The sequence below is a fragment of the Palaemon carinicauda genome, chromosome 30, assembly GCF_036898095.1.
Source record: "Palaemon carinicauda isolate YSFRI2023 chromosome 30, ASM3689809v2, whole genome shotgun sequence".
NCBI lineage: Eukaryota > Metazoa > Arthropoda > Malacostraca > Decapoda > Palaemonidae > Palaemon > Palaemon carinicauda.
In genome coordinates, this window is record NC_090754.1 from 27,633,369 (window position 1) to 27,658,204 (window position 24,836).

General features: G+C 38.9%; 2 long non-coding RNA genes across 5 annotated transcripts in view; one reads left to right on the forward strand and one right to left on the reverse strand.

The window, feature by feature from the left end:
* LOC137622943 (uncharacterized) overlaps window positions 1–11,567 on the forward strand; it is a 101,997-nt gene extending 90,430 nt beyond the window's left edge. For all 4 annotated transcript variants that reach the window (XR_011040529.1, XR_011040530.1, XR_011040527.1 and 1 more), the window contains exon 4: window positions 10,074–11,567. This is a non-coding gene — a long non-coding RNA (uncharacterized lncRNA). The remainder of the gene's footprint in view (window positions 1–10,073) is intronic.
* Window positions 11,568–11,569: 2 nt separating this feature from the next.
* Window positions 11,570–24,836, reverse strand: part of LOC137622944 (uncharacterized) — a 47,197-nt gene continuing 33,930 nt past the window's right edge. The window contains exons 4-5 of the long non-coding RNA XR_011040532.1: window positions 13,146–13,356; window positions 11,570–12,213 (exon numbers count right to left, since the gene is read on the reverse strand). This is a non-coding gene — a long non-coding RNA (uncharacterized lncRNA). The remainder of the gene's footprint in view (window positions 12,214–13,145; window positions 13,357–24,836) is intronic.

Genomic DNA, 24,836 nt, shown 5'->3' on the forward strand with positions numbered 1-24,836 from the left:
GCTTTATTGACGGAGGACGCGTCCTCTCTAGATTTGGACGTCGAACCCATGGATGAGCAGGTAGGTGGTGATGAGTTGGTGGACCCCCTTTCATCTCTCACTCCTTCCTCTACTTCTTCCTTCCACGGCTTTGATAAGCCTACGGCTTCTCCTCGGGATCCCTCCGTTCCTGTACGACCCAAGGTGAAGCCACTACGTACCTTTAAGCCTTCAGCTTTGCCATTATCTGCGTCACCGGTCCATGGACCCTCAAAGGATCCTGATGTTCATATTACTTTGCATAAAACCGTGACTGCTAAAAAGACGAAGTCCGCTAAGTCCAGGGCTTCGTCAGCGGGTCGTGCTCAGGATCCCTCCTTCCCCGCCGACCTGATCAGGGATATTGTTAAAGAGCAGATACAACAGCAGATACAACAACATTCTAGGGCAAGCCAAGGAGCTATGACGGAGCTCAAAGATATGGTGGCGAATCTGATCCGTTCAGGAACTCGGATGCCTCCTCCTTCAGCCCCAGACGCATCGAAGTTACCCCCCTTCGATAAAAACAACCCATGGAGGTTTGCCTTACATGCTCCATATATAGATGGTACCATAACTCTGGATGGCATAGGCACCCGCCCTCTAGAGGACCTAGAATTTTACCCTCCGGGACTAGAATTCCCATTCAACGGCTTCGTCCGTTTGAAAGAGCATGCCTTGGTTAGGTTAGACAAGGTACCGAAGGAAACGGTAATATTTCCTAAAGAGCAGACCCAAGCTGTCTGGGCCAGGACGTTGTCGGACTGGGGGTGCGTTAATTCCAAGCTCACCCCACACAAAGGGGCCTACACCATATTTACAACTGCTCCCGTTATTACCTTACCTATTACGGATAAATTGGCAGGTCTTACTATGCAAGCTGTCAAAGAAGGTTCTGCCATGCCGGCTCTTAAAGAGACGGACCCCACCTCCATGCTCATCCCGAGTACCTCTACTATCTGGGACGATGCTTCCTCTACTTTCACAGTAGGGAAGTTAGACCCAGACTGCACCTCTAATCTGTTTTCTGAGAAGCTTCCCAAATTACCGGAGAATCTTCTCAAGACTGATTTTGAGGCACGGAATAGGTTAGCTAGGTCTCTCCACTCCATTACCTCCGCGGAGTCCCTAGCCTCGCTTTATCCGACGAAGACCTTGTTTCGGATATTCACGAAGAACCTGTCTCTGTCCTTCCAAATCGACCTACACGATTTCTGCTCTGCTTGGGTTAGTTGCAGGAAATACGTTCTGTCTGAGGCCTCTATCAGACATGAACCGAACAGGCTGATAGCTTCCTCCTGCTGGGGTAAAACACTCTTTCCTCAGGAGGAGGTGAACAAGGTTCTGCAAGACGCTGCGAGAGCAAACCAAAATTTGCAAGTGAGGTGGGGCCTCACTGCCAAAAGGAAGGTCGAAGCCCAAAAGCAAGCTTTCTTCAAGAAGAAGCAGAGATTTACCCCTTACAACACGAACCGGGGTCACTACCATCAATCGTCAGTTACCCACTCGTCATCACAGTCTCCCTCTGCTTCGACGTCTCTGCAACCGAATCCCCCTCAACTGGTGGTCTACCTCACTGCTTCCCCAGGTACACAACCCAACCCCGTTTGGATGCCCTCGCCTGCATACAACCCCAGCTACGAACCGTCAGGTTCCTTTTGTGGACACCAGAGAGGAAGCTACAGGGGTAGAGGACAGTTCCGCCAACGAGGCGGACCTAGGACAAGGGGTGCTCGGGGAGGGAAAGGACCTAGATTCACTCCCTCGCAATGATGTGGTCCCGGTAGGGGGGAGACTTTACCACTTTCGAGACCATTGGACCTTCAGTCCGTGGGCTCACAGCATAATCCCTAAAGGTTTGGGGTGGAAATGGTCACAAGGTTCTCCTCCTCCACCAGTGACCTTCTTCCAGAAACCCACTCCCATCCTGAAAGAGTACACCACAGAGTTACTCAAGAAGAAAGCAATCAAACGGGTTCGATCGCTGAAGTTCCAAGGCCGCCTGTTCACAGTTCCGAAGAAAGGCTCGTCGGCATTGAGAGTGGTCCTGGACTTGTCAAAACTAAACTCTTACATCCTCTGCGACAAGTTCCGGATGTTGACTATCTCTGAGGTACGGACCTTACTTCCCCGTGGGGCCGTCACCTCCTCTATCGATCTTAACGACGCCTATTATCATGTACCAATAGCTCGAAACTTCTCTTCTTACCTAGGTTTCCGTCTAGGCAGGAAAGCCTTTGCGTTCAAAGTCATGCCCTTCGGCCTCAACATTGCTCCCAGGATATTCACGAAACGGGGAGAGACAGTGTTAGAACAACTCAGGAACCAAGGGATACAGATCATTGCTTATCTGGACGATTGGCTCATTTGGGCTCGGTCGGCCATGGAATGCAACAGAGCTACGAAGAAAGTACTTCGATTTCTTGCCTACCTGGGATTTCGGGTCAATCTCCAAAAGTCCCGCCTACAACCATCAGGCCACTTTGAATGGTTAGGCATTCAGTGGGACCTTTCAAAGCACAAGCTGTCTCTTCCTTCCAAAAAGGTAAGAGAATTAGCTTCCAAGATCAAGAATCTTCTCAAACACAAACAGGTGTCCAGAAGAGCCTTAGAAAGAATCCTCGGCCTTCTCCAATTCGCTTAAGTAACAGATCTCCTATTAAAAGCCAAACTCAAAGACATCAATCGAGTTTGGAGAAAGAGAGCTACAGTACCTTTAAGAGACAATGTCTCGAAGATCCCCTCTGTCTTGAAAATGAGACTACACCCATGGTCCGAACCGAAAAACCTCTCCAAATTGGTTCCTCTACAATTCCCACCTCCACAAGTGACAATTCATACAGACGCGTCTCTGAGTGGATGGGGGCGTTACTCCGAACATCAGATGTTTCAGGGCTCTTGGTCACCCGCCATGAAATAGTTCCATATCAATGTTCTCGAAGCCATGGCAGTGTTCTTGACCCTGAAGAGACTCTCTCCTCCGAGGTCGAGCCACATCAGAGTAGTGTCAGACAGCACAGCCGTAGTACACTGCGTCAACAGAGGAGGATCCAAGTCACCCAACCTGAATCAGATCCTGGTCACTATCTTCGCCTTGGCAACAGAAAAGAGCTGGTTCCTGTCAGCAACTCACCTAGCGGGAGTCCAGAATGTGATAGCGGACTCACTATCCAGGACGAAACCACTGGAATCAGAATGGTCTCTCGACATAATTTCATTCCGGTGGATACTCAGGCTGGTTCCGGGCCTCCAGGTAGATCTATTCGCAACTCAGATGAATCACAAACTTCCTTGTTATGTGACACCAAACCTGGACCCTCAGGCTTATGCCATGGACGCATTAACCCTGGATTGGAACCATTGGAAGAAGATTTACCTATTTCCCCCAGTGAATCTTCTAATGAAAGTTTTACACAAACTACGCTCCTTCCGGGGGGCAGTGGCTTTAGTAGCACCTCACTGGCCAAAGAGCAGTTGGTTTCCTCTCCTCCTCGAGTTGAAACTCCGTCCCCTCTGGATCCCATTCCCCAAACTGACCCAAGTAATCCAAACTCAGACTGTGTCAGATTCCTCAAGGATAGCCAAAACCCTAACTTTGTGGACTTCATAAAGTTTGCAGCTCGTAGAGACGCAAACATTGACCCGGAAAACGTTCTCTTTATCGAATCAGACAAAAGGGACTCGACAATTCGTCAATATGATTCGGCCGTTAAGAAACTAGCAGATTTCCTAAAGAATTCAGACCATACTCGTATGTCTCCGAATTTAGCCATCTCTTTCTTTAGGTTCCTATTTGACAAAGGCCTAGCAGCTAGCACTATAACCACCATCAAGTCAGCTTTGAAGAAGATCTTCCTTGTTGGGTTTAACATTAACCTGGCTGATTCCTATTTCTCATCTATTCCAAAAGCGTGTGCTAGGCTTCGGCCTTCGGTTCGGCCGCAAAAGCTCTCTTGGTCTCTGAACGATGCCCTCAAACTTGCGTTGGACACGGACAACGAATCCTGCTCTTATATCACTCTTCTTAGGAAGACTTTATTTCTAACGGCTATGGCCTCAGGTGCTAGAATCTCAGAACTAGCAGCTCTCTCATGAAACCCGGAAAACATAGATTTCCTCCCTTCAGGCGAAGTACTCTTTTCTTCAGACAGAGCTTTCCTAGCTAAAAATGAGGATCCGCAAAATAGGTGGTCCCCTTGGAAGATTATCCCTCTTCCCCAGGATCCTTCTCTGTGTCCAGTCACTACTCTCAGGGCCTTTTTAGCTAGAACTGCCACCCGCTCGTCTGGCTCCTTGTTTATCAGGGAACAAGGAGGTACTATTTCCATTCCAGGTATCAGACAACAAATCCTATACTTCATTAAACATGCTAATCCGGAATAATTTCCCCATGCTCATGATATACGGTCAGTAGCTACCTCCATCAATTACTTCCAGAACATGGACTTTGATGACCTTAAAAAATATACGGGTTGGAAATCTCCTATGGTTTTCAAACGCCACTATCTAAAGAACTTACAGGCCCTTAAATACCCGTCAATGGCAGCGGGGAGTCTTATCTCTCCCCATTAATCTCTTCTTCTTCCTTTCTTCCATCTCTTCTCTTCTCCCTCCTACCCGCCACTCACACCACGTCGCCACTCTCCTGGGTGGTTCGTTAGCCCTAAGATATTTACCATGTTTAATTCCTATGGTTTAACTGTTATTGTATTTACCGTTCCTTTAATATTTAGATATGCTTAGACATGTAAGATTTGATGCCTTTTGCGTTTGGACACTCAGATGTTTCCTTGTCTTCATATTTATTTAGCCTTATGTTCCCTATGTCATTTGGCTAGTTTGTAATTTTATGTTTACTTACAGTATTATATTATATTATTGTCTTACATGGTGTTTGTATTCTCCTCATTATGTTATTACTTTATTGGGCTTGGAAGGCATTCTCTGGTACATTTTCACCGGCCGTAACGGGTCGCCCCAGAAAAGGGATTTTGACGAAGGAAAAATCTATTTCTGGGAAGAGACCTGTGACGCCCGGTGAAACCCTTACCGGTTATTTTGTACGGACCCACCCTTTCCTTGCGAAGCCATATGTTCTTGCAGAAGGATGTCCTAGAGGGCGCTCGTATTAGGTGTCGGTGGCGTGGGTCCAAGTGTGTTTTCTAGGGCCTCTATTGCGGCCCTTCCCTTTGATGAAGGAATTATCTAAATGGAAGACAGCCTGTGAATAGTGGTTTTCATACGCCCCTGTTGTATACACGACACCCACAAGGTGCTCGCGCGAGGGTAGTAACCTCTGCATTCCATGCTTTTATTTTTCTCTGGTATATTTGGAAGATTTATATCAGAAAAGTGTAAAGAAGGACCCTTTTCACCGGGCGTCACAGGTCTCTTCCCAGAAATAGCTTTTTCCTTCGTCAAAATCCCTTTTTTTAATTCCCAGTGCTATCGTCACAGGGTACACTTTCCCTCTAAAAAAAAAAAAAAGAAATGAAAGTCTCTTGTTTTCTTAGGTACTGAAATAACTTACTTTTGAAGGGTTTAGTTTCTCTAAAGATTTATTGCATTTAATATCTTTTATTCCTAAATCCATTAAGATTTACTTCTCTTTGACATAGGTCTTCAATTTAAAAATCTGCTCGTTTTTTCTCTGATGTGGTCTTCAGATGGATTTAAAATTATTATAATTTTGTAAGAGGTCTTTCGGATCAGATTGGAGCTTATTTTCTCTTTCCAGTCAAGAAGTCTTTTGTACTTAGAATCCCTAATTCTCTTCAAAACTTCTTTCCCCATGCTTTGAAAGAATTGATTGGTAATTTGCTTGGTATTTTCACATTTATTTAGATTTGATATATCTGTTCTAAGGGATTTGTTTTTGTTTGGTCTTAAATATTTTTATTTTTGTCTCCTGTTCCAATGGCTATTTTGTTTTGCACCCTAAAACCATTTTAGATCTTAAGTAAATTTACTTCTATAAACTAAGCATCTCTAAATTTACCTGGATATAAACCTGCTTTTTTCCTGAATAGCTTCCTTCTTTTGACTCTGAAAGTTTTGAAGTACTAAACTTTCATCATGCCAGTGACCCCTATCACCCCTCCTGAACTGTTTCATGGTTTTTTATTGGGAGGTAACAGCTTAACTTACCCCCACTGTGGATGTTCCATAGGGAGATAGTGTCATATAGACATTAATTAAGGGTCTTTGGCTCCTAGCTGCACTTGCTTTATATTCTTCTACCTTACCTCCATTCTTGATTATTTTCATCCATCCAGCTGTACAACCTCTCCTAACATTTTCCTCAGTGTAGCTCTATCCCTCGATGTACTTAGAATGATCTTACAGGCCCCCAGAACTGGGCTATATAGTGCAAATCAATAAACCAGTCTCTGGATGTTTCTTTGGGCTTTGTCAGCTATTCCCCTGCATAATGCCACGCCACACAAGTCGAGCATTATTGTTGTTAGTACTGTACTGTACTGGTTTAATCCATCCTATTTCCTTCTCTCATATGTGGAATATTGTTTCCTGTTTCTGAATTCTTAAAGATCTCTCTTATTAGAGATGATTTCCTCCTCTTAATGAATAAAATCTAAATTACTTTTAATACAGTTTAAAACGTTTAATTATTGTTCATAAGTTTTCTTCCAAAATGTGGCCTATCTAGCCATAAGTCATATGAGTGATTCCAGCTAAATTTTAATGGAAAAAGGATGAAAGTGATGGGCAGCTCTACTGATGTCCTTGTTTTATTATGGAAGACCCAGTAAGAGAAGATTTTAAGTGAAAAAAAAAACCATAAATGTGTCAAATGTTTTGTGAAGCATGTCTCCTTTTCAGTCATTGGGGTGACAAAACTATTAATAAAGGACATGGACGTTTGTTTATTCTTGGTTGAAGTTTTTTTTTTATAAAGAATATTGGGGTAACTGAAGTGGATTGTTTGTGATTTTAGCCATTCACTTGCATGAAGCTCTTTGAAGGCCTTGATAAATCTGTTTTGCAGATTTAATTCATAGGCTGTAAACTGTTACTTTAAGTACTTGGTGTTGATAGTGATGGTTTGTAGTTAAACCTACTTAAAAAGTATTGGGAATTGTAGCAGCTGTGTTTCATCTACTTTGTATATTAGAGTAAACTTCATTATTAGATCTAAAATAATGATATTCACCTTGCTGCATGCCTGAAATTTCAGTCTGACTTTAGATGTCTTGTCAGTTTTGGTGTTTGATGTTCTTACCTATAAATAAGCTGTTCATTGTATCTAGTACAGTACAGTACTTTGGTTTAATTTGCGAGACCTTTGCTTGGTTGTAGATTGCTGCATCTTTTGTCTTGTTGAAAGGATTCTTCCATTACTGTAGCTGTTATTACTGTGTTAGAGGAGCTGTTCACAATCATCCACTTTCTTGTATGGGAAAAAGAAAATTGTGACTGCTGCAGCAGTGTTCTGATCAAATCATCTGTTTTGTTATATGTTGGTCATTAATGGTCCTCTGATAACCTTTTTCATGTTCTTTATATAACTGAACGAGGACCTTGTAGTTATTGTATTATGAAGCTGTTTCCATGGTTATGTGAATTCTTTATAGTGGGTAAGACATTTTAAGGGAATAGGCAATATTTGAGAAGGTCGTTATTTTTTCTTGATTTACCTATTGCCATTTTGGTTTCTATTGAGCCTGCCTGCATGTGTGTGATCTGAGATTGTAAGGTTCAGTACTTTTCCTGTATGTTGAGATTAATTTAATCTTCTATATTTCTTAAGTTTTTTATTTTAATTTTTTGTACCATTGAAGTTGTCTTAATCCAAGATGAGCATCATTTACTAGACCTTTAGATGTATATTGACCATCTTGTAAGGTTCATCTGCAATTTGATGGAGGGATAATTGAATTTCAACTTGATATCCATTTCGTCATGCATTTAATTTCTATATGGTCTGCTTTTGTAAACATTCCCTATTACAGTATAGTCGATAAATTTTCTAAATGTTGAAAAGAAATGAGAAGTTTTACTTGTATGGTATGCTGTTGTTGGGTTTTTGGCATAATTATTGTGATTTTTCTGTAGTCTTTACAATACATACTTTGCCAAATCAGTTGCTGTTCTTTTCTGTTGATGCATGGCATTTTGCCAACCTGTTTGTTGGTACTTAATGACCATGCATCGATAGTAATAGACTTATTACTGTCATATGGATATTTCCTCCATCTAGTTCTTGGTGCTGGATGATTATACAAAATAAAAAATTCTTGATTAATTGGTAGATCTTTGGTGATGGAATTTAGACATAAATGTTGGCTAAATATGGTTAGAAAAATGAAAGTAGCGATGAGTATTTAAGGGTTAATCGATAAAGTTTTAGGAGAATCCAAGATTTGAAGATTTCCATTTGCAATAAGGCAACTAAAAAGGCATATTAGCTACATTCATGTCTAAGGGTACTTTAGAATCATTGGCTTGTCTGTCATCCTTATTTTAGTGGGTAACAGTTCTAACTCATTGGTGCAGGGTGGATTTTGAAGAACCTGGGACATTTATTGTCAAATGTCTAAATACATACATACACCAAGGCACTTCCCCCAATTTTTTTTCTTTTTTTTTGGGGGGGAGGGGGGGTAACCGACATCAAGAAATGAAAAAAACAAAAAGGGGACCTGTACTCTCTATGTTCCTCCAGCCTAACAAGGGACTCAACCGAGTTCAGCTGGTACTGCTAGAGTGCCACAGCCCACCCTCCCACATTATCCACCACAGATGAAGCTTCATAATGCTGAATCCCCTACTGCTGCTACCTCCGCGGTCATCTAAGGCATCGGAGGCAGCAGCAGGGCCTACCGGAACTGCGTATATTGATGAAAATTCAAAATCGGTGTCAAAATCAGTTTTAAATTTAGTATCTTTTCAGTGTTTCCTATAAATGCTTTAGTATGAATTGGTTTCAGGTATAATGGATAATTCTCGTAAATGAAATTTAAATAATTGTTTGACATCATATCAACAGGTGTTCATATAAAATATTTAATACATTCGTTATAAATTAGTCTAAAATAGTCTTTTAATTGTTCTTCATAAAGGTGTAGGGCAAAATAATCAAAGAATGTTTAAGTGTGTGGGGAAGTGTTCAGTTGATGGTGTATCTTGCAGGTGTATGCAAGATACATTTTAATTTGGTAGTCTGGTGAATTTTTCAACAATATTGTAGATAGTTACAGCTGTGTTCTCATTCTGATGTGTGTTTAAAGGGTAGAGGTATGGTAAACTGTATTCTGAAATCAGACAATTTTAGGCTATGTATTGCATTGTGGAAGTATCAAGTGGGAATTGTATTAGGTAATTATAAAAGGGCCATTGCTGCTCGGTGTCATGATTAATGGTTTCCCCAAGTACTTTATGAATGCACTTTTCATGCGTAGAGTATCCCTACCATTATTGATAGTGTCACAATTTTTTACTTGTCTAAGCTACTGAAAAGTTATGAAACTCTGTATCCGCTAGGATGGTCTTTGATTATTAAACAATGCATATAAATCCTGCTCAAGATTATGAACATAAAGACTTGGTCATGGCATAAGCAGTCTTGGCATAAGCAGTCTAAGAGACTTCAGAACCAATATTTTTTGAAGGACTGAAGTATTTCAAAAATTTTAAGAATTGCAGTCTGATTCAAACACTTTTACTAGTAAGGGTCTTTTGCAGCATCTAAAAGAATGTATAATGCATCTTGACCATAAGAAATATACAGTATGCAAGCAGTTGCCAGATGGATATTAATTTGTGGTATTGTGGTATTGTAAACTTATTCTTTTTATGCAGGTCTTCTGGTGTGCAGAGGCAAGGCTCAATTATGTTATTGAGGGTATTTCTGTGTATTTCACATAATCTGTATTATGGGGAAAAAAGTAATTGTCTAATCTGAATGCTTGTTTATTGGGTTCCTTTTTTATACACAATTTACACAGCAAGCCTTCTTAAATAGTTTAGTAAAATAATGGAAATTGTCAGGACATAATATTCTTGTGTTTGCATTAATTTTTTAATTTTTTTTGTAGGAGTTGTGAAGGTATGCAGCACATCAATCTCTAGCACTCAAAGGGAACTGCAAATCTATAAGTAATTCTCGAGGGAACCATTACATCTACTGTACTAGACTCACAAGGGGAGCAACAAAGCTTAGCTCAATGGGGAGAGTAGTTCATTTACTCCATTCATGTCCACTCCTAACTGCTGAGGTCCGTAACTTCAGCACCACCTCCAAAATTGAAACCTGCAGTGGTCAACAGCAGTGCTTGAATATTTACTACTGGCTGCCATAGAAAGTAAGCAACAGTGGCACTTCTACATTTCTTCCTAGCGACAGAGAACAGTTGATAAGTATTATTCTGTAATTACTCCGTACTGCTGAGGACAGTCGACAACACCAATACTGCCATGTTTATTCCTAGCTGCTGAAACTTGTTGGCATCAGCGACCATTTTTTTACGTCAAGATTGGCAACAGTGGAATTTTTACGTGTGATCCCATATAGTAAGGACAGTTGGCAACAGCAGCTTTTCCACGATGACTCCTAGTCTGCGATCACAGTCAGCAATAGTGGTGATTCATGTTTACTTCCAGCTGCTGAAGATAATCAACAGCAGCATTTCCAGATCCAGCTGGTGAGGGCTGTCAGTAACAGTAATACTGCCATGTTTATTTATAGCAGCTGAGAATCTTTTATAACAGCAGTATGTCATATCTACTCATAGTTGCAGAGGCAGGATTAACAGTAGCATTTCCACAGTTACCAGTAGCAGCTCTGCCACATATACTACTACCTGACGGCCCCCACAGATATTACAAGCTGGGGCAGTACTAGCACTACTTTGATGACAGATTAGCTGCAACTGCATTTACCGAATCAGTGCTCCCAGCAGCTGAGCAGTACAGATAGCAACAGCAGCTACGTGGCGCTTCCACAACTCCCAGTTGTTGTGGACATTTGGCAACAGCAGAACTGCCATGTTTACTCATAAGGGGCCAAGAATAGAAAATAGCTGCAACACTTCCATGTGTACACTTAGATACAGAGGCAGTGATTATCGCTAGTAACTCCCACATTTATTCCTAGCTGCTGAGGACAATCGGCATTAGCAGCAACACTTCCACACTTCTGGCAAGGATAATCTCCATCAGCAACATATTTATGTTTACACCCAGGAGTCCAGGACAGTTTGCAATAGCAGATTTATGCATAGTTGCTGAGGCAGCAACTCTTCATTGCTTACTCTTAGATGACAAGAACAGCTAGCATCAGCCAGCGAAACGGCTATCCCCAGCTGCCAAGGACAGGCAGCTATAGCAATATCCTCATTGTGTCCTCATAGCTGAGTCAGCAGCAATAGCAGTTCTTTCTCCATGTTTATTCATAACTGCAGTGGATGAGGAGCAGGACTTCCATCTTTATTCCTAGTTACCGAGAATAGGCAATAGCAGCCACACTTACACAAGTTCTCTTGACTGCAGATGCTAGACGGTTACAGTGACACATACCCTTTACTCCCAGTTAGCATTAGCAGTTGTGCTCAGAACTACCAAGGGTAGTCAGCTTCAGTGACACTTTTATATGGGATACTCCTAGTTGCCAAGTATAGTCAGCAATAGCAATTCTTCTTTGTTTACTCGTAGCTGCCAAGGATAGTCAGCTTCAGTGACTTTTATATGGAATACTCCTAGTTGCCAAGGACAGTCAGCAATAGCAGTTTTTCTCTGTTTATTCCTAGCTGCTGTGGAATTTCTACACTTAACTGCCAAAGATGATCAGCAACACATCTACTTTGACTTCTAGCTATTAAAAATTGACAGCAATAGCAGTACTTCCAAATGGCTGCTGTGGCAATGATCCAGCAGTAGCAATTCCACATTTTACTCCCTGCCGAGGGCAGTTGGCAGCAGCATTATCTTATTGGTTAATTTTAGCTGCTTAGAGCTGTCAGCATCAGAAACAATCCAACGATTCCTCCTAAATATTGTTGTGCATTCACTCCTAGCAGCTGAGGGTGGAAGCAGTATCATATTTCACATCTAAATAGAGATACAGCGGATGGCAGTATGTCCACTTCCGACTTCTGGGGGGCAGCTATCTTGTCATTCACAAATTGCTTCCAGGTGCATCATCATTCCCAAGTACATGTACAACGTTTAACCATTTTCCTGTAACGAGTAAAGATGTCACTTTATCATTTCTAACCATAACACAAATGCTCATTTCAGACATTAACTACACGTTTCAAATGTATTAGGCATGTACAGTCTACTATTTGTAGACAATATAAAACTTAGTTGTAATCTTTGAAAAGAACAATATAAAACTTAGTTGTAATCTTTGAAAAGAAAAACTACACTATAAAAATTCTATTAACATCCATGATTTGAACTCTCACTTCTATGATCACTAAAGATTTATACATCAAACTTACTGAAAAATCTAAATAATTGACAAAATTTAAATGAAAAATAAATTTTGGTGCATATCGTACTAAAAGATCAAAATAATTGAAAAATAAATTTTAGTGCATATCGTACTAAAAGATCAAAATAATTGACAAAATTTGAAAGAAAAATTTAATTTTGCTGCACATGGTCCAACATAAATATGACATTTCCTAGTTTTTGCTAAAAATTTGACTTGAGTTGATTTTCAATAAATTGCCCATGTAATTTTGAAATGTGTTATGACCTATACACAAAATTTAGGTAATTTCTAATTCTATCACTTAGTAGAAGTGTCTACTTCCAAATATTTAATCATGTCTCTACGACCTGATTGCTAAAGCATAAAAGAATGAAAAATCCTACCAAGTTTAATTTCAACATAATTGTCCTCGCCTACATATGAGAGCAAAAGCTTTCATCACGAGTTTTAGTTAGCTACTCACATCTTATTAAACTCATAAAGTTTGATTTATCTTACTCCTGTCAGGTTCCAATCCCTTTAAATTCTGTCGTTAATTCCATATTTTAACCTTTTGCAAGTATACGTTTCAGTACTATAACCCCAGGTGCATGCACTTGAATTTTTTATATATTATCTGCTCCCTGATGTCCCATCCTATTTAGCTATCCAACATTACCATTTTACTAACCTGTTGAATTTAAGTTTTTTCAATATACAAGTACAAATCCTTAGGGCGAGGACTGCAAGTCGAGCAACTTTAATTGGCGGTCTGGTTAAAATACTCCGTGCTAACATCATACAAGTTGGCTCTGCTTTACCATAAATTTCATTGATATTTTTGCAGGATTCAGTTACATAACAGGAGGGTATTCATTATTACAGGAGTGGATGTGCCTTGACTGAAATAAAAAAAAAAAAAAGTTATTACACAACAGCTTAAAAACACAATACATACTTAAGTTACCTCAACCTGCCTCACCTCCTAAAGTAATACCATCATTATAATATAACACCAATGCAGTACTGAACCTTGGTGGCCATAAAAGTATTCGTATTGACAGTAACATAAGAGCAATTGCAAGACAATACTATTTAATGGAGGGGAGTGAATATTGACAGACCATGTCTATTTTTTCTGTGAAAGCAAAGTCCTGTATTTGTCATTATGTAACAGTGGATACCTTTATTAAACTTTTATTTATAAATACTATTGCTTTGACTTTTCTGTCATGAGAGTAACCCTTTTTTAACAAGGAAAAAATCCCTGTGAGGAAAGAAAAAGAAATAAACTACAACAGAAGTTATGAAATACAGTAGATATTTTTAGAACAGTTACAATATTAAAATAGTTCTTTCAAATTTGAGATTTCTGTCACCTTGTTCAACAAAACCATTCACTCGCTGTAAGTTTGAATTTTTCAAGTTCCACAGATTCAACTCCCTGATTAACGGGATCAAATTCCACAACTTGGTCATAGCTAGAATAAAACATCTAGAATGGTGTAGTATCGAGTCTTAAGCTGGAGAAGGCAGGATTATTGAAATTACCGGTAACTGCATACCTAGTATTACAAGTAGGATAGTGCTGTCTTGAAAGACCCTAATGCAAAGTATGGTCTTATGAAAATTTTATGCAACATGCATAAACGACTAATTGAACAACATTGCCAGATATGAATATTTAGATCTGGAATGATAAATAGACAGCAAGTTCCTGTTCAACAGCAGCTTTAGACCAGACAGGAGAACAATACTTGAAACAAGGCAAAATGAAAGAATTTGACATCTTCATATTAGATTATCACTGACAATCTTAAGCCCGTCTTATGTGCAATTGAAGAAGAAACAGATCAAATGAGTTTCTCAACTAAATTTTCTACCAAGAATCACACCTATAATTTTAAGTCGTATAGAGTTAAAGAAACATTATTAATGCTGGGATCTGGATCTTGAGGAGCCGCTGTCCTCAACCTACTTACAATCAGATTGAGTTTAGTTAGCACTTCAACTTCATGCCACACAATTTACACCATGCACTAATTTAAACTATATCTATTAAGGTATTCAGCAACCCCAGATTTACATTCAGGAGATGAAATTGAAGTAAAGCAATGCATAATCTGCATATGCAATAAGCTTTTATATTCATGTGTACATAGTATTGTATGCAGAGTAATGACCGAAGAATACTATCCTGAGGAACACCAGATATCACATTCCCATACGCTACCACGTTGCCCATCAACAACAACTTTTTGCATTCTATTACATGAAAATTCAATAATGATGCTAAGAAAAGACTTCCACTTGTTTTGGTTTGAAAACAAGGGCCTCATGATTAACACTGTTAAATGCAACACTTGAAGGCCAATCTTATGAAATTGCTGACTACAATCAAGGAATTTCTGTAAAGTATTGGAGATTGGAAGATAGGTATCACGTGCTTCAAGACCTTTACGAAAGCCAAATTGCAAACTAGGGAAGAGATGATTACCTTTGCCATACTTATTCAGATATTTTGCCAGACGTTCAAAAACTTCAGATAATATAGGGTTTATGGAAATTGGGCGGTAATTAAATTGACTATAGCTCCTACTAACATTTACCTAACCACTATGAATATTAAGAGCTAACTGTAATGAGTGATCTGATTAACAAAGATGTTAGCTTACTTGAGTTTACCATTGCCATATTAAAGTTCAAAAAAGTATACCAGACTTCATTAACCCAGAATGTGTAGAAAATGGTTTTCAAAGATAATCGAGAAATTTACCCTCCAATTAACCTTTCCTAAGTTTTACAACATTCTCCTAAAATATGGTGTACAGTACTTTCATTTTCCCCTTTGATATTTTATCTTCCTGACCACTCCTAACATTTTAGTTTTATAATTTATCTTATTAAAAAACTATTTTTTTCCCAGCCAAATGAATATATCTTGCTATGAGTGTGATAACTCCACTCACAAGTAGCCTGTCTGATCACTATTGCTATAACTTCAACTAGTACCCAATAAAGTAAAAACTGTAATTAAACCACTATATTCATACTGGGTATTTCAAAGTTTGATATTAATATTCTTCAATTGATGAAACTAAAAATATTTACTGGTTATGTGAATTCAACCTCCAATTCTTTTGAGTAGACAGGCTAGTAGCCTATATTGCATACGTTCTTTGCAATACTTCAATGTTCAAAATTAATTATCCTTTGATGATGAAATTATGCTATAAAATAATGTCAAAATAACCCCACCAGTGTTTCATTTGAATAGCGGCCTATTCCTAGGAGAGAACTGCAATGACAATTATATTTGTTGGTCAGTAATGAAAATATACAGTAATCTACTTTTGAAACATCACTCAGCTTAATGTCTGCTAGTTAATTATTCAAACTTTAAATTTCCAACCAAAACAGTTCAGAGATTATTATATAAACTACTGAAAATTTATCAATGCAATTTTACTTATCATAAATTTCATTACCACTGCTGTTATCTATATTCAAAAGAGTGAACACAAAATCTGGAGTGACATGCATTGTAATACCGAATAACAATATTTATCCATTTACAGAGTTTCCGACTGAAATTACAAAAATTTTCTAATATCACAATGTACTGTATGAACACTTGCATATGATAAAAAAAAATAAATTATAACCATTTACTTATTTTCTACATGATCTTTTTCCTATAGTTTTCTGGACAAATAAATTAAACCTAGAAAAAATTTCAGGAGGGAATCTGCTGATTTCAACTGAATGTTAACTTTATGAAAATACTGAATACTTTTCAGATAGTGAGAAACTGGCATTGAGTACAGTAAATCCCTAAGACTTTCAGAGAAGAACCTGTCTGCAATAAAGAAATAAAGCAACTAATTCTAAAAGTGTTTCATTAAGCAAAAGTTAAATACTATAACGTTGGTCTTCAGAACTTTTTCACTAGTAAGAACATAATCTGGGAACTCAAGACCATATGTATGGGACTTTAAAGGTACTATTTCCTGCTAGAACTTTTTCAGTGTTTTGTTCCATACAGATAAATGTGCATATGTTAGAAAGCAGCTTGCAAGGGCATCAGGCAATTTCTAAAATGTAAATGACTCCTTAATCCTTATTCTCACTAGTATGCTTGTTTTTCTAAATATATTTGTATACTTTTGTGAATTTAATTTTTAAAGCCCCTGAAAAAGTGATTCATATTTCTTTGGAACTTTCTCGTTGGTATGTTTGCGTTGGTTAGACATTGTTTGGCTAAAACTTATGTTAGCCTAGAAACCTTGAGCATACTGTATCATACTGGAGCTATTACTACGCATATGGCAGGAATTACTGTACAGTATAGTCTATAAAAAATAAAATATACAATAGTAACCTCTTCTTTACTTATAGGCTTAAAGTTGTAGCAACTTGAAATAAATATGATGTGGTTTGGAGAATCGGTTCTTGACCTGAAATCACAAGACTTTTTTTTTCTTATCCTTACAAGATATAGCCTTCTTTGACACTCATACCCGGGGCATCAATGTCTGCACTGATAAATCGCTCGTTTGCGATGTCGTCATAGCTCAAAAATATCTATTTTTCAGGAGAGCTATTTTAATCAATTAAAACACTCATATTAATGTATGTCGTTAGGACATTTAGCGACTCTAGCAATCAATTTTTTAGCTACAGTTATGACACTTTTGCCAAAAAATCAGCATTTTAAGATGAATATGTCCATATGGATAACTCAAAAATACGTTTTTTTGAGTTATGATGATGATGTCGCAAGCGAGCGAAATAGTGCTCAATAGGAGGAAGAAACAGGGTTGGGGGAGTTACTAGCACTAGGCGCAGACACTGGATAGATCCTGGCAGCAGCCAGAACTATCATCCAAACGCAGACAGAAAGCTAACTAGAATGCTCAGAGATGGGCACTAACTCTTTCGGATAACATCTATATCAATCAGGAACATACAGATGTCTCGGGCCCGAAAATATCTGAATGCACCTAAGGAATGTAATTCACCGCTACACAAGCATTGTCACTCTTGGAGAAGCAGTCACAGTTACCTTCATTTTGTGTATGCTTGGTGGACAGAGCTTAAGATGTACTTGCAGAAAATACTGAAAGATTGGGTTGCAATGGAGAGAAAAGAACCAAAGGTTCTTGTGCATCAATGGGGGAGTATATCTTTCAAATACACACAATATTTTTAGGACTACTTCCTCTTTGATAATCCTGCCCATCAGTGAAGAAGAACACAACCTAAACTGGTCCAGGGGAGACCTCAAAATAAGTATATCTCCAAGATAAAAAAGAATAAAGAGAGAAAACCTACGGAAGCATGCGACTAATTGCCTGCTGTATATGCCTTATCATCTTTACAAGGAGACACCCATTGCTCATCCATTATACATACATACATATACCAAGGCACTTCCCCCCATTTTTGGGGGTAGCCAACATCAAACGAATGAAACATAAAAGAAGACCTCTCCTCTCTATGTTCCTCCCAGCCTGACAAGGGACTCAACAGAGTTCGGCTGGTACTGCTAGGGTGCCACAGCCCACCCTCCCCCGTTATCCACCACAGATGAAGCTTCATAACGCTGAATCCCCTACTACTGCTACCTCCGCGGTCATTCCAGGCACCGGAGGAAGCAGCAGGGCCTACCGGAACTGTGTCACAATCGCTCGCCATTCATTCCTATTTCTAGCACGCTCTCTTGCCTCTCTCACATCTATCCTTCTATCACCCAGAGCTTCCTTCACTCTGTCCATCCACCCAAACCTTGGCCTTCCTCTTGTACTTCTCCCATCAACTCTTGCATTCATCACCTTCTTTAGCAGACAGCCATTTTCCATTCTCTCAACATGGCCAAACCACCTCAACACATTCATATGCACTCAAGCTGCTAACTCATTTCTTACTCCCGTTCTCACCCACGCTACTTCGTTTCTAACTCTATCTACTCCAGATACACCAGCCATACTCCTTAGACACTTCATCTCAAACACATTCAATTTCTGTCTCTCCGTCACTTTCATTCCCCACAACTCCGATCCATACATCACAGTTGGTACAATCACTTTCTCATACAGAACTCTCTTTACATTCATGCCCAACCCTCTAGTTTTTACTACTCCCTTAACTGTCCCCAACACTTTGCATCCTTCATTCACTCTCTGACGCACATCTGTTTCCACTCCACCATTTGCTGCAACAACAAACCCCAAGTAGTTAAACTGATCCACCTCCTCAAGTAACTCTCCATTCAACATGACATTCAGCCTCACACCACCTTCCCTTCTCGTACATCTCACAACCTTACTCTTACCCACATCAACTCTCAACTTCCTTCTCTCACACACCCTTCCAAATTCTGTCACTAATCGGCCAAGCTTCTCTTCCGTGTCTGCAACCAATACAGTATCATCGGCAAAAAAACAACCAATTTACCTCCCATTCATGGTCATTCTCGTCTACCAGTTTCAATCCTCATCCAAGCACTCGAGCATTCACCTCTCTCACCACTCCAACATATGAGTTAAACAACCACGGCGACATCACACATCCCTGTCTCAGCCCCACACTCACCGGAAACCAGTCGCTCACTTCATTTCCTATCCAAACACATGCTTTACTACCTTTGTAGAAACTTTTCACTGCTTGAAACAACCTTCCACCAACTCCATATAACCATCACATTTCACATTGCTTCCCTATCAACTCTCTTATGCTTTCTCCAGATCCATAAACGCAACATACACCACCTTACCTTTTGCTAAATATTTCTCGCATATATGCCTAACTGTAAAATTCTGATTCATACAACCCCTACCTCTTCTAAAACCACCCTATACTTCTAAGATTGCATTCTCTGTTTTATCCTTAATCCTATTAATCAGTACTCTACCATACACTTTTCCAACTACACTCAACAAACTAATACCCCTTGAATTACAACACTCATGCACATCTCCCTTACCCTTATATAGTGGTACAATACATGCACAAACCCAATCTACTGGTACCATTGACAACACAAAACACACATTAAACAATCTAACCAACCATTCAAGTACAGTCACACCCCCTTCCTTCAACATCTCAGCTCTCACACCATCCATACCAGATGTTTTTCCTACTCTCGTTTCATCTAGTGCTCTCCTCACTTCCTCTCTTGTAATCTCTCTCTCATTCTCATCTCCCATCACCGGCACCTCAACACCTGCAACAGCTATTATATCTGCCTCCCTATTATCCTCAACATGAAGTAAACTTTCAAAATATTCCGCCCACCTTTTCCTTGCATCCTCTCCTTTTAACAACCTTCCATTTCCATCTTTCAAAGCTAAATACAAACAACACTACACAATGAAACAAAGAAAAAGGTAAAGATTCACGAACTGAGTGAAGGGTGCCAAAGAGCGGTAACAACATATCTACTCTTTTAGCGACCAAAGATAAAAAGTGGCTCGACTCCATGTATATGGGCGGATCCCCGTACCCACGTTGTTACCCAACTACCTTGTTAATGATTCAATGGCTATTTCAGCATGACAATGGCATCAAAGATGTTCTATTCCAAGCCACCCTGCAATAGCTGTGACTGCAAAGAATAAACAGAAATAAATATTTTTTTTTTTTCAATAATTTTTATAACTATGATTTTTATAATGTTAACAGATTTGTTTGAGCTTTGAAACGTTTGAATACTGAGGTTTTATTGTATGTAAGTTTTATATGAAGTACAGTACTGTACCTAAATCATTATTTGATGGCTTAGAAACTGATGTAAGGTAGGATGAAATGATCGTTTTTTTGGTATTTAACATTTAAGGAGATGTAAATTTGGAATTATTGTATGTTGAACCAACATAAAAAAAGGGCATTACTATGCAAGGTATCTAGGAATAAAAAATGAAATATTTCTACATAGAAAAATCCTTTACCCCTTTATATGAAGAGTCATACTTCTTGGTTAAATTAGTTTCTGATCTTTGACTGGACGGGTTTACCCTATGTAGGATATCTTCTGGACTCTTGGAATAAAGACAAAACTAAAATTAAAGCGAGATAGTGAAGCATATATGATGTAACACTGCCAGAAGCAACAAATACAATGAAACATTTCAAATGTGATGATATGTTACACAGGTCTGAGCACAAAAAAATTAGAACAGTCCCCCTGGTCAAAAGTGGATAGAAAAATTCATCCCAAGCTCCTGCATTGACCAGATTACCCCACTATAAGCACTCCAAAGAAAGGGACTAAGTGGAATAAAGGAGAAAAGCAAATTATTCATACAGCTACAACACTTCGAGTTGAAATACAATCTGTCCTGAAAGGGAAACTGGGCAAACCACACAAGTTGAGCATCCATCATAGGGCTCAACAAAAAGGAACGTAGGAGACTACAAAGTAACAAGATGTGAAGGTAGTTTGATGTTTCAAAGCATACACTATTACCACCGGCAACACAAGACCAATTTTTCGTGAAAGCTAAGGAAGGGGCAATGCCTTAGACTTGCGAGACCTCACCCTAGGAGTTAATCTTATCTCCACTGTGAGGTACATGTTTGTTAAATAGTCTCAAAGTCAGCAGATAGTGTTCATGGTACTGTCAGAATAATGGAAAGAGGTCGCTATTCAGGCTTAATGTGATGAGTTCTTTTCAGATGTCAATGCAGCGAGCCCACTAGACTCTAGCACCTTATCTATAATATTTGGGGTTTCCAAATTCAAACCTGTGGTCAGAAACTGTCGATTTTTAAGTCTTTAAAACAAAGTCGGCTACAAAAGCAAATGTCAACGATTTCCAACCTTTGGAATTACAGATACTACAGTATACGAAATTCCATGAAGCTCACCAATTTGCTTTGGCAATACTAGAGCTCCCAGAAACATACAGTTTTTAGTAGTTAAAAATTGTGCCCCCAAGGATCTGAAGAATAAGGGTAACATCCCACTATGAGGACATGAGTTTCCAAGTTAGATAAAACAACAAATTTTAAAAGTAGTTTGAGTTTTTCCTTAATATTCAAACCAGAGTCCTTTAATAGGAGTATGTGGGCTAATCCATGCCCTTAAGTCTTGGCTCAGAGCAAGGCGATATGCTTCTCCTGGTAAAGAAAGACAAAAAAAATTCCTTACATGATGAAAATATGCACCGTCTACAACACCAATCATATCAAGAGGTCCATTTTCCCAGTAAACAGCTGTAAAGGACCATCACAGTCATCTAGATAACAGTCACAGTCTCCACCAAAGAAGGGCAAAAAACTTTACCTTGGGTTGGGGTGACATGTTGAGTTGAGACCGATACATCAGTGGATCAATGCGAAATCTTCCTGGAAGTCTCATCATGTTGGGACACTACCCAACTTAAGGGTACCTGGTAGCCAAGAGTGATTCAGACGGAGGTAGCCTAAAGGAGGTTTAAAGGCATCATCCTGGAACAATGCCAACAGATCCAGAATGAGGCGACCAATCTATAATACACAGCCTCTGCTTTATAAGGATGAAAGGATCACTGTTCTTATCACCCAATCCTCACAGCAGAGTTGACTGACAAAAATATTCTGTTCGACTGGAATGTATCTAACCAAAAAATCTATTCACAATCGTTCAGGTGTCAATCCCAAGGGTTGCCTGCAGCTCTCGTTAAAGGTCCAGGGTTTATAAAAAGCTACAAGATGGATCAAGGAGTCTTGAAATTCAATACTCAAAAGTATCCACAGCTGTGTCCACCATACATTTACCAAATAGTGACCAAAGACCCATTATAAAGTGTTATCTCAGTCTCTTCTCCAGCCATTTTGGAGGAAAGAGATGTCAACATAATTCCTCTCTTCAAAATCATGGTCCAAGGAGTTTTACTTTGAAGTATGAAGAAGGTTAATGTCTTCACATCAGACAAGACCAAGCTCTAAAATTTGTCGTCATTACACGACATCTTTTCACAAGCTAAGTTAGCAATGGTGCTACACTAATGGTCAAGACATTAAGCTAACTTGATATAATACACATCAACTTTGCCAAGTCACTTCCGAAGCTGTAGAAACTTGTTACAAAGTGCTGGGACCATCTCTGATCCAACCATTTTGAAGAGATAGGACTATCGACTCTCTACAAAATCAAGTTAGCCTAAGCTGTCATATTCAGGCACATTAAAAAGATTAAAGGCCTCTGCAACAGTCAAGACCTAACTCCAAAACTTTGCAACGTTGTCATCACATGAAATCTTTGCTGTAGTGAAGCCAACTAATGCTAACAGAAGGAGAGTCACATAGCTTACTGGATACAGGTCATTTACATACATTCTATGGCAGCCACTCATGAAACAGAAGAGATGTACCTTCTGATCATAGATGCCAGTGGGGATCAATTGATTTAGTTTTCTGGCATCCTCACATCTAAGGTCATTGATGCCGATATAATTTGTTACAAATAAAGAAAAGAAAATTCAATTTAAAACAATAAAAGCAAATATTCCTTATAAAAGTTAAATAGCTTTCAGAAGACCTCATTCTGAAATAAATATAAAAACTACCACTAGCATAGTACGACACCTCATGACCAAGAATCTTGGCAATGATGAACCTCCCATCCTCATCTTGAGCCTCAAACATGTTATTTCTAGTTTTACCTACAAGGGGATATAACATTCTTTATTTCTTTTATCTCATTCCCATCTAAGGTATTCAAATCTATTGCCAATTATGAATGTTATTTCATCTCATTTCCATCTAAGGTATTCAAATGCTATTGCCAATTATTATAAAACAAATTCTGAATGTCTGGTAAAAAATCATTGCAGAGGATGAGATATCTTCTTGGTAGTAACTCAGCTGCAGCATTCTTAGTGAGTAAACCTGCCTTCTTATTCCCAGACACACCTACATGTGGTGGAACCCAACAAAATTGAACTGTTATACCTCTCAGCCCAGTAATGAAGAGCCACTCTATCTTTAAAACTAAAGGGTTACTGGAATTAAAAAGTTCTCAAGCTTGTAGGACCCTTCTTGCATCACTATAAATTGTAAAAGTACCATCTTTCAACACTTTTTTTTTTCCAATAGCGTTTAGTATGCCATTTAATTCGGCAGCAAACATATTAGATTGTGTAGAGAAAGTGCACCTCTACAATCAAAAGCATTATTATCATACATTCCAAATCCAATGCCAGCATCAGATTTAGAGCAATCTGTATATATAAAAGTTGATTCCCTATGTTCTGCAACATGTTCCATAAAGAGACCCTTGTTTCAGGTGACGTCAAAAGCGTAGAAGTAGGGAGCAAAATTCGGCGTAGGTTTTTTCGTATGATTACAGAAGTAACGAGAGTTGTGCTCTGTAGTTAAAGACTGGGGAGATGTCATTGCCTGATGTACGAAGTCAAGTTTCTCACCAATGATATACCATTTTTTCAATCTACTTTCAAGTTAAAATATGCAAAAGTTTTATTGGTCCCCTGAGGCAACTTTAAACTTGATAGTTGTATAAATAACACCTTTTCATGCATTTGGTTTCGGGGGCCGATGCTCATTGAGATCATGATGCATTTCTTTTTTTTATGGGCTGCCAATGCAAGAGCCCGTGTTCCAACTTTATGTTAGCGCAATCTACAATGAATGATGAGTTACAGAAATTTATAAAATGACTCTTGGCACTAATATCAATAACGTTATTGAAGATGAGGTGAAGCGAAAACTAGCTCTTTCCCGCAGATAACACAGATGTGACAGGTGAGAAATGCGGCAAATTAACAAGTCAATGAAATCTCTTTTCTTAGGCTTTTATAAGTCTCTCTGCAAGTTTCGAGTATAATTTTACATAAACTTTGCTTGGAAATCCTTGATGTAATGTTTATGAAGTTAATTGTATCCTGTTTGAGGATTGTAGGTTTCAGTTTTAAGATAACATTGTAAAATATATTTGGATCCATTCTCATGTACCGCTAATTTATGAAATCGTGTTCTGATTCACTTTATAACTCCTGTAGTATTATGATATACACAAATTCACAAATTTTGTCTTTGCATACACTAGGCACCAAATTTTCTTCTTTTTAATCTAGCACACAGCAATAACAATAAGAGAATTTTCTTTTTTTGCGTACGATTGTTGATTTTCTTGTTACCTGTAGAACAATCACTATCGTTGCTAAATTGTCATCGTTTGGATGCAAGCATAAAGACCTTTACCGAATTTAGTTCTACAAGAAATAAAGTTAGCCAAACAATGCTTCGGTCATTTGGATGGAGCCCAAGTCATTCCTTTTTTATACCATTAAAACATTTGCAGAAAGATATCTCTAGTAATTTCCATGGAGGGGTTGATGGTATCTTAAATGGAAGCACCTTATTAACAGCTATATCA